At 41.1% G+C, this 10,163-nt stretch overlaps 1 pseudogene; it reads right to left on the minus strand.

The window, feature by feature from the left end:
* Positions 1-7,798: 7,798 nt before the first annotated feature.
* On the minus strand, positions 7,799-8,297 carry LOC123610081 (annotated as a pseudogene).
* Positions 8,298-10,163: the final 1,866 nt, after the last annotated feature.

Raw genomic sequence — 10,163 nt, forward strand, 5'->3', positions numbered from 1 at the left:
AAAAAATTTTTTTAGGTTTCTTTTTTTGTTGTTGTTGTTGTTTTTTTCCTCAGCTGGAGTTCAGTCACCCTGTTTTGTCACAGTTTCTGCCTGAAAATTTTTCTGTCACTCCACTTGAGGATGTTGACCAGGCCTTTGTCATCTTGGGGTCTGATGTGCTCAGTCTGACTGAAGCCCAGAGGTCACACTTAAATATTTGCAGAATTGAATGAATTGCATGTGCTCCTCCCTTGGCTTCTATGACACATTTTTTTCTTGATCTTTTCCCTCCTCTCTGACCAATCCTTTTCAATCTCCTTTTACCTGGCATTGGCTGCCATTAGCTGAAACTAACTGGACTATTTGGCAAGGAAATTTTGGAAATGGGATTGTCAGGAGTTAGATACAGAGCAGGGCAGGTGAAGGGTGAGGGATGGAGCCATAAGTAAACAGGCACATGACCAGCACAGTTCACCCCTTTGCATCCAGTTTTACTCTTATATCCATTTTAAACTTTGTGCTTCCAGTTACATGATATAATATCCATCATAAAAATAGTCACCCTTTACCTTCTGAAAAAAGGGAAGACAAAGTCCCAATAGTCAATATATCCATCTCTGAGTGATGTTAATTCCTCTTCAATCATAACGCCATCTGGATATTCTACAATTAAAGATTAAATTCTTAAAAAAAATTTTTTTTAATGTTTATTTTTGAGACAGAGGGAGACAGAGCATGAGCGGCAAGGGGCAGAGAGAGAGAGGGAGACACAGAATCTGAAGCAGGCTCCAGGCTCTAAGCTGTCAGCACAGAGCCCAACATGGGGCTCAAACCCATGAACATGAGATCATGACCTGAGCGGAAGTTGGACGTTTAACCGACTCAGCCACCCAGGCACCCCTAAAGATTAAATTCTAAAGATAAACACTGCCAACTTTCCTTACACAGTCAACTTCCATATTGCTACACAGTAGTCTTAACAAAACAAAAGCCAACAATGTCATCTTTAGCTTAAAATTCCTTAGTGGCTCCCTATCTCTACCAGGATAAGTACTACATGTCTCTGATGATGGTGCAAGAAGGGCAGCAGGGAACTGACATTTAATGATCACCTACTATATATCAGGCTTTGTTCTGGTGTAAAGTGTACTGCTATGCAAACATTTGTCTGTCTTCATCTCCTGAGAATTGTTTCCCTAATGATTGAATTAACTGGAAACCTACCATGTTTATATGATTCTTGGCACAAATAATTAGTCCCAGGGTAATGACTTGGATCAAGCTGGACGAAGAAGATCCTTTCGTGAGATTCTTAAATTTGGTAAGCAGAGTGTTGAGATCAATCTGTCTTGGGTGGATAAAGATGTAAAACTTATCAGCTATAGGCATTTTCCCCACCTGTAAAGAAGAAGGCTTCAGGTCAAAGAGATTGAGGTAGAGCAGGAAAAACAAAGAAAGAAGGTAGAGCTGGAATCCTGGTGCCATTTGCATTCTTGTGCACTTTTGTTCCTAAAGTCCAGGGTATATTTGTGTTCACCCCTTTTATAGCTTCCTTCCTTCCTTCCTTCCTTCCCTCTTTCCTTCCATCCTTTTTTTTTTTTTTTTTTCATCACTATCTGGGGAACCACAGTATGCCTGCCCAATCCACAGGAAGTAGTCACAAACAACATGGCATACAATGAGGGGACCCACTATACAGTGAGAGGCAGGACCCTTGACCAAAGGGTCCACTCATTATATCATACACCATATCATTCAGAAGTAGCCAGCTTCAGACAACATTGGCTTAACCTTCTGCCTTTCGGTTATACCTTTGTTATGCTTTTAAGGCAATTTTCTGAACCTGATCTTCATACTTGCTTATTTCGTCCTTGGGTATATCCACTCTGCTATTCACCACAGCCTTTGAGGGCTTTATTTAATCTACATTTTTCACATCGGGTTCTGTAGTTGGTTCTTCTTTATGATTTCTTGTTTCCCCCTTGATATTTCCAAAGTCCTCTCTTTTCTTTTTTAGAATAATACTTAGAATGCTTATTTTCAGTTGTTGCCCTGCCTAGTCTATTAACTCTGGTGTGTCTGGATAAGATAGTCCTGTATGTTGTCTTTCTCTTGTTGGGTGTGTGCCCCTCAGACCTCTCTTATCTGTCCCTGTGAGCTCCTCTTTCCTTGGGGCCAGGAGAGACCTGGAGACTAAAATGCCTAGGGGAGGTGGCATAGTCCAAGTGTAACTTGAAGTATTCCTGGTGAGTTGGGAAGGAGGCTCTCTGGTGTATAGTCTACACCCCTAGTTGGTATAATCCTGAGCAGACAACTGCATCCCTGGAGAACCTCTCTATAACTCTCTTGGCCCAGGTAAGACTCTTACTAGAAGTTGCCGCCTCTGATCACTTTAACTTAGTGCTTGGGTACAGGGAGAGGGAAGAGGAATGGTGGAAGAGAGGCTGCTAAGGTGCAGGCTGGTTCACTACACTGTAGTTAGTTCTTGAGGTAGAGCAGGTGCCTACCCAGCCACCCAGCCAGTGTCTTCTCAACCTGCAGTAATGGTGATAGGGCTGGCCAAAGTCTCCCCAGGGCAACGGGGGAGGGGGAAGAAGAAGTACATCTGTCCGAAACCCAACAGGGCCTGATTCCCTTCTTAGAGCTCTGGCCTCTTCTGTAATGGGTTGCCATTGTTTACACCCAAGCCCAGCCCTCTTCTGATGGCCACAGGGCTGGTTTCTCTGATCTGCCAGCTTCCCTTTGGCTCTCAGGTATCCCTGACCTGGGGCTGCCTTGTGCTATCTGCTATCTGGCCAGCTTATCTCCATCTCATAAAAGAGGAAACAAGCTTGGAGGGAGGAAGTGGTTTACCCAAGAACATATATTGAATAACCAAGGCCGCTATGATTTGAACCAGGTCTGTGTATCTTGAAAACCATGCTTTTGATATCTTGTTTCTCCCTGTATAGATCCAGGAATCTAGGTCCACTCATTTTATCCAACTTTTCTTTTGAAAAAGAAGGGAAACTCAAAGGATTGGTTCTGAAGTTTTTCACATGTGTCCTCAGTTGGATTTTAGGATGTTTCAATTTCACAGACATAGATGAGCTCTGGAGTTGTTCATCATTTTAATTAATCGACTCTTAATGTTTTTAAATTTTAAAATTATTAAATATGACAAACAAACATGTTCAGATACCCATGTATTGACCAAAATTTGAGATTTAGCATTTTGCTTTAGTCTCTTTTTTTATTAAAAAGATTTTTCAGGGGCACCAGGGTGACTCAGTCAGTTGAACATCTGACTCTTGATTTCTGCTCAGGTCATGATCCCAGGGTCATGGTATCGAGCTCTGCATTGGGCTCTGTGCTGAATGTGGAGCCTGCTTGGGATTCATTCTCTCTCTCTCTCTCTGTGTCTCCCCCCCCCCCCCACCCCCCACTCATGCATGCTCTCTCTCTCTAAAAAAAAAAAAATTCAAACATAACTAGGATGCTATTCCTATCTCCAGGTATAACCATTATCCTGAAGTTGATGTGTATCATTCCCATTTATGTTTTTATACTTTTATTATGTACGTATCAAAACTGTTTTTTGAATTTTAATAATATACATAAATGGTGATGTGGCATGGACTGATTGGATAGGGGGCCAAGGCATGGGTGGTGAAAGAATACACCCAAGGCAGAACAAAAGAGAGAAAAGTTTATTGAATACACTGCCAAAGAACAGGAAGGACAGCAAAGGAGAGACTGTCTGCCAGGAGGTGGTGGTAAAGGGCTGTAGGTATAGGGCAGAGTGAGGAAGTAGGGAACCTATGGAATTTTCCCTTTTTTGGTGATCTTAAGAACTATGCGTGGTTGTAATTGGTCAGAGCCTATAGCTATTTCCAGGTGGGTCACTTGATAAACCTTTTTGCATCAGCTTGGTGTTCACTGTGGACACTTTTGCCTTGTTCAAGTTTCTAATGCTTGAGCTTGTTGCCTAAAAAGTGTCCTCTACAGGTAACATACTGTTATCTTTTTTTATCCAACTTGACGTTTTTGAGATTAATCCATGTCATACATGGAGATCTAGTTTCATTTCTAATGCTGTGTAGTATTCCCTTGCATGAATATATCACAGTTTACTTTTTTTTTTTTTAATGTTTATTTATTTTCGAGAGAGAGAGACAGAGGGCAAGGGGGGAGGGGCAGAGAGAGAGACACACAGAATCCGAAGCAGGTTCCGAGCTGCCAGCACAAGAGCCTGACGTGGGGCTCCAACTCACACACTGTTGAGATCATGACCTGAGCCAAAGTCAGCCATTTAATGGACTGAGCCACCCAGGCGCCCCCACGGTTTACTTTTTTATTCTTCTGTTGTTGAAATGGTTGGACTGACTACACATTTTTGCTCTCACAAACAACGATGCAATGAAGATTGTTATATGCATCTCCTTGAGCACATTTGTGAGGGATGTATGTGTGAAGTATTTCCTGGGAGCAAAATTCCTGAGTCATTCTATTTGTGCATCTTCAAAGTTAATACTGCCAAATTGCTCTCCCAAATGGTTGTCCTGATTTTTAATCCATTCCAAAAACATATTAAGTCTCTATTTCCCCATATCCTTGCCAACATATGGTATTATCAAACTTAAATTTTTTTGCAAATCTGATGGAAATGAGCTTCTATTTCTTTGTTTATTGGTGTTTTTCCCATTGGAGTGAGGCTGAGCAACTTTCTATATGTTTTGTTATGCCCTGAATTCATGATCCCCAAAGACCACTAGGGAGCCGAGTCCGATGCAAAAGCAAAAGAGCCTTTATTCGAGCTAGCTTGAGCTCAATCCCCTACCTGCACCGACTCAGCGGTGAGATACCAGGGAGAGAGAGCGAGTTTCAAAAGCACAAAGGTTTTATAGGGGTCTAGGGGCAGTTGGTGAGGTAATGGCTGTGGCCTCAGCTGATTGGCTGGGGAAGGGTCAGAGTCCTGTTACGAGAAGGTCACTGGGCGTGTTTTGATCAGGAAGTTTGAACGGGTGAGCGGGAGGTTACTCAAGAGGAGGAGGCGTGGTCTGAGGTTTCTGCGATTTTCCCGGAAAAGGGGTCATGTCGGGACATAGTCACTCAAGGTGGAGGACACAGAACAAGATGGAGTCAGCCGGCGTAGGCCCGCCCTTTCAGTTTATTCACCAGTTTTCTTCTGTGTTTGTTCATATCCTTTTACCATTTGTTTAATTGGCAATTTGGATGAATATCAGTTTATCACCAGTCCCCTACATTAGAAGGTAGGTGCCCTGAGGGCAAGGACTGAGTCACCCAGCACTTAGCACAATCCCTGTCCCTTCAGTATTCATCAACCCTTTGTTGAGTGGGTGCTGATTACATCTACTGTGTGCTGACATCTATTCTTTCTGTCATCTCCCCCTTTTCCTATGGGAATGCCTCTTCCATTCCAATCATGAGATTCCTAGGGAAGCTAACATTTTCTAATGTAGCATGCTCCTGGCCAGAGATGGTTGGCTGCAGTGGGAGGGAGCACTGACCCAAGCCAGGGCAAGCATTTGACGCTTTCATACTGCATTTGAGAAATAGCTATACTCTTGGCAGAAGTAAAGCTGGAGAGATATCAGCATTCATGTTCCCTACAGACACAGAGAGAATGAAGATAACGTGAAAAGATGAGAAAATTAGAACTTCTGGTTTCAGGTATTCAAGAGAGATTTCTGTGAGTTAAGCGGGCGGACTGGAGTTGATAAGGTTTTAGAGTGGTGGTGGGGGGGGGTCCAGAGCTGACAGCCAAGAGAGAATTCTTGAAGACATCTTTGGTGCAAAAAAGTGATTTTATTAAAGCACAGGAACAGGACCCATGGGCAGAAAGAGCTGCACTGGGGTTGTGAAGAGTGACTGGTTATATACTATGGAGTTGGGGGAGGTAAAGACAAAAGGGAGGCAGGCCTCCAGAAAGACTTTGATACACTAAAGAGGACTCTTAAAATACTGGAGACCTTGCTATTGTCAAACTAGGGTGGTTTTCCCTCTAGTAATGCATTAGCATTATGACAGTAGGGGGTTCCTGGAGAAATGTTATACTCTGTATTTGCCTCAAGTATTTGTCAATGGGCTGCAGTTATAAAGAAATTTAATTTTCCCTGCCATTTCCTTCTTGCCTTTGTTCTCCACATCACTATGGAGGGGAGGGTGATATTAGGGGCTCCAGGAAACCGAGTCTATAGGTTTCTGGAGATTAGGCTATTGAAATGAATGCCTTTTTCTTGTAATTTACTAAGATATTTGTAAACTGATGGAGACTCATGCCCTCATGACTGTGATCTCTGTCAGTTTCCTATTTGTTTCCTTTCCTTTGTTCTTGGGCATCCAGGAGTGCCTGAGGAATCACACGTATCCCACCTAGAGGTTGGGAGTGGGGGTGCTAGCTTGTGCTTTGCCCTCAACTTGCCTTATGGTCCCTTGTCCGATCCCCCCTAATCAGTTTTGACTTTTAAATCTTTAAAGTTGCTGAAGGTGGAGGGTCTCATCTTCTATAGCTTCTTCCTGCTAAATAGCGGTATAGAGATGTCCCTACCTGTGGGTCAACATTGGTCAGTCCGGGGACATATAGGAGAGTTATGAAAGGCGGAAGCAACTGAATTCAAGGTGGACAATGAGTATGAATCTCCTTGAGTAGAAAAGATCATCTGTTGGCTTGAAGTTATTGTAGTGATGGAGTCTTAGCATCAGGTGGAGAGACATGGGAGAAAACAGCAAAACATAATTAGAGTAAGAAGAAAGAAACCCCAATAAAAGTCCTTGGTAGTTGACAAAAGTTTTCCAGTCTAGATGTTTAACCAATCATTAAAGGAAAGAGAGGGATTTTTAAAAGTGTCAATTTGAGCATTCATGTTGCTTTGAAATTCAGAAATATTCGTGTGGTAATCTGGAATGTATACACAGCATTGTTTTTTTGTTTTTGTTTTTGTTTTTTTTTACTTTGAAAACTGTGCATCTCAAAGCAAACTTTATTTGTTCAATTATTTTTAACAACAGCGTTTTATGATAAATACACTGATTTTTCAAGAAGGAAACTCATCTTAAATTTTTTTTTTTTTTTTAATAGGCCTGTATTCACCTAAAAAAAATTTTCCCCCAGCTCTGATCAGATTATTTTGATTTGGGAAGAAAATACCATTTTGACAGCATGAAATGCAAAGTTTAAGTTTTTTTAAACATCCCAGTACAGGATTTTAAAAACTATTAATGGAAAATAGGTTAAGGACATTAAGTGCACAACACTAATTATTGGCCACCTAGTGGTGGTATTCGGTTTCTTCCCTAGTTCTCCCAAGGGAAACTTAAATTCAGTCTTCAGCAGAATGCTCTTTAAAGCAAAATGAGAGTGTTGTTTACATTGTTTTTAGATCTTGCTGTTCCTAATTTTATTCTGAAACTCAGTTTTACCCCAAACCTTAATTAACATATTAACTTTGTAATGCACAGTTGTATGCAGTTCAGCAAGCAGTAATATACTAGCAGGCTCTATTCACCCAGAGTTCAGGGTAAATAGGATTGGTCACACCCATTTAAAAACAAATCTCACGGGGCGCCTGGGTGGCTCAGTCAGTTGAGCGTCCGACTTTGGCTCAGGTCATGGTCTCACGGTCCGTGAGTTCTAGCCCCGTGTCGGGCTCTGTGCTGACAGCTCAGAGCCTGGAGCCTGCTTCCGATTCTGTGTCTCCCTCTCTCTGACCCTCCCCTGTTCATGCTCTGTCTCTCCCTGTCTCAAAAATAAATAAACGTTAAAAAAATAAAAAAAAAAAAAAACCAAATCTCACATTATTTGCCAATGTGTGATTCCCATCTAAGTTCTGACAATGAAATATATGGATATATATCTATATACCTTATCTTAATTTTCAAAGATAGGCAAAGGGAGTTCTTCACAGCTTAGCTTTGCCTGACTGAAGCTGACGATTTTGTAACTCCATAGCCGGACCCATGTTGTCAGTGATTTTCAATTTGCCTTGAAAGAATGCCGACTGAGGATTCCTTTTACCAGGCGTTAAAGCCAGTAAGTCGAGTCAGCCATTGTGATTGTGCAGTCACAATCTAGTTAGGAAGCACTGACCTTTGCCATTCTTCACATCCACCATCCAGGTGGCTTCTTTACCCCCAGGGCCATCCTTCACCTTGAAGACAAAAAAAACACCAGTTTTCTTCAAGTTCCCTTCGTCTTCAAGTTTCTTCTCAATCTCCTTAAAGACAAGATTTGCCTTAAATCCATCAAATGCAGAGCTGGTTGGAGCAGCCTCGATTTGATGAGTTCTGAAAGAACTGGCAGCTTCAGGAAAATCCATCTTGTAGAGCGTCTACACAGCATTGTTTTTATGAGAGCACAAGTTCCACCTTGTGCAGCAGTTAAAACATCTAATGCCATTCTCTTTTGTAGAACTATGTAGAGAGCAAATTCCTCTTCAAGAGGTCCCCAAGATATCCTGAGGTTCCTGCACCTGCCAGGAAATGACATTCTTTATACACCTGATAAAGCTGCTGGGAACTCTCTAAGCAAGGTATCAGGCCACCATTTCCAACGGGCTTTATTGGCTTCATGCTTTTATTTTAATGTTTAATTTTATTTTAGTTATTTTAGTATTTAATAATATAATGTTATTTTGAGAGTCATTTAAGGCCTTAACTGTGTAAAGGTTGTGTATAGCCATCATAGACTCTGTTCAGGAAGCAAATAAGTAATCAATAAGGAAATATAGAAACAAGGCAATTATAGGTTAATGGTTATAGCAGATTTCAAACCCGGTGTCTGCCAGCACTGCCAGTGAGATTTTTAGATGTCAGGCTTGAAGCCTCTCAGAGGGGAGTACTTCTACAACTTCTACCCCTACTACTTTTACTACTACTACTTCTCAGAGGGGAGTAGGAACTGGCAGCAGGAATCAGATGGGTCTTTTTGGTTTGTAATTCAAATGTCTTTGGTGATCCTTTTGAATGACCCATTATAAGAAGGAATTATCAGTATAAATTGGGAAAAGGAGAATGAAGAAGAAAGGTGCAACCATCACAAGAGAAGCTTGAGGTCTTCCACAGGTTTCAGGAATAACAAAGCACATTAGTTGGCTCATTGGTTTTCTGTGAAGGAGGTACAGTTTTTATTCTGGGTGTATGAGCCCATGAAGAATGCCCCTCTAACTTTATTGCAGTGGAAGTACACAATATGACCCCAGTAGGGGTCCTTCCATTTTGGAGTTAAATCCCCTGCTGTATTAGACTTTTGCCCAGGACTCCTGGGTTTTTATGGGTAGGTTTCTAGTAACTGTCAAATCAGGTTTAGGGAGGATATGGTTTGTATATTCACTTAGAGATTTATGAATTAACGCAGCCTCAAGTGAATAATTTAATAAAGTGCTATAGTCTTTATCTATTGATAGGTTTACAGTGAGAAAGTCTTTTTATATACAATTGTTGCGGAAATCCATCCCACTAAAATATATATATATATATACACACACACACACACATATATATACATATATATTTAAATATATATATATATATATATATATATGGCCATGGGGTCCTGTTATTATTCCCACAAAATAACAAACAAGAAGATTATCCATACCTGTGCTATTATGACAATTCTTCTGAAGTTTACCTCACGTTGTTCAACTTAGGCAAACAATAAACAGGTAAAGACAATCAGAACTAGAATTTAACATCCATAAAGGTGCATTATTGAAACATAATTTTTGTAATAATCCTCATTTCCAGATATAGCCAAATCAAGACTAATTTGCTTGTAAAACAAGTCCAGTTTTAATAAACTTGACCTAATTAATTACATAAGCTCAGCAAGAACAGTGACTGATCATATAAATCCTTTATAATTTGCTTTGCTAGAACTTTTTGTAAGGAATCTCTAGGTTGAACTTTTAGGCCTCTCCAGGCCAGAAGCCAGCCATATACTTGCCATCAGATGTGCCTGCAATACTTAGAGAGTTGGGCAAGTTCCTCTTCTAGAGGTCCCCAAGATATTCTGAGGTTCCTGCACTTGCCAGGAAGTGACATTCTTTACTCACCTGATAAGGCTGCTGGGAACTCTGTAAGCAAGGCATCAGGCCAACATTTCCAACGGGCTTTGTTGGCTTCATGCTTTATAAAGTCAACCTTAGTTCCTTAAAGCTGTTTGGTTATTTCTGAGTCTATGC

Source organism: Leopardus geoffroyi, chromosome A1 (genome assembly GCF_018350155.1).
Source record: "Leopardus geoffroyi isolate Oge1 chromosome A1, O.geoffroyi_Oge1_pat1.0, whole genome shotgun sequence".
Lineage (NCBI taxonomy): Eukaryota > Metazoa > Chordata > Mammalia > Carnivora > Felidae > Leopardus > Leopardus geoffroyi.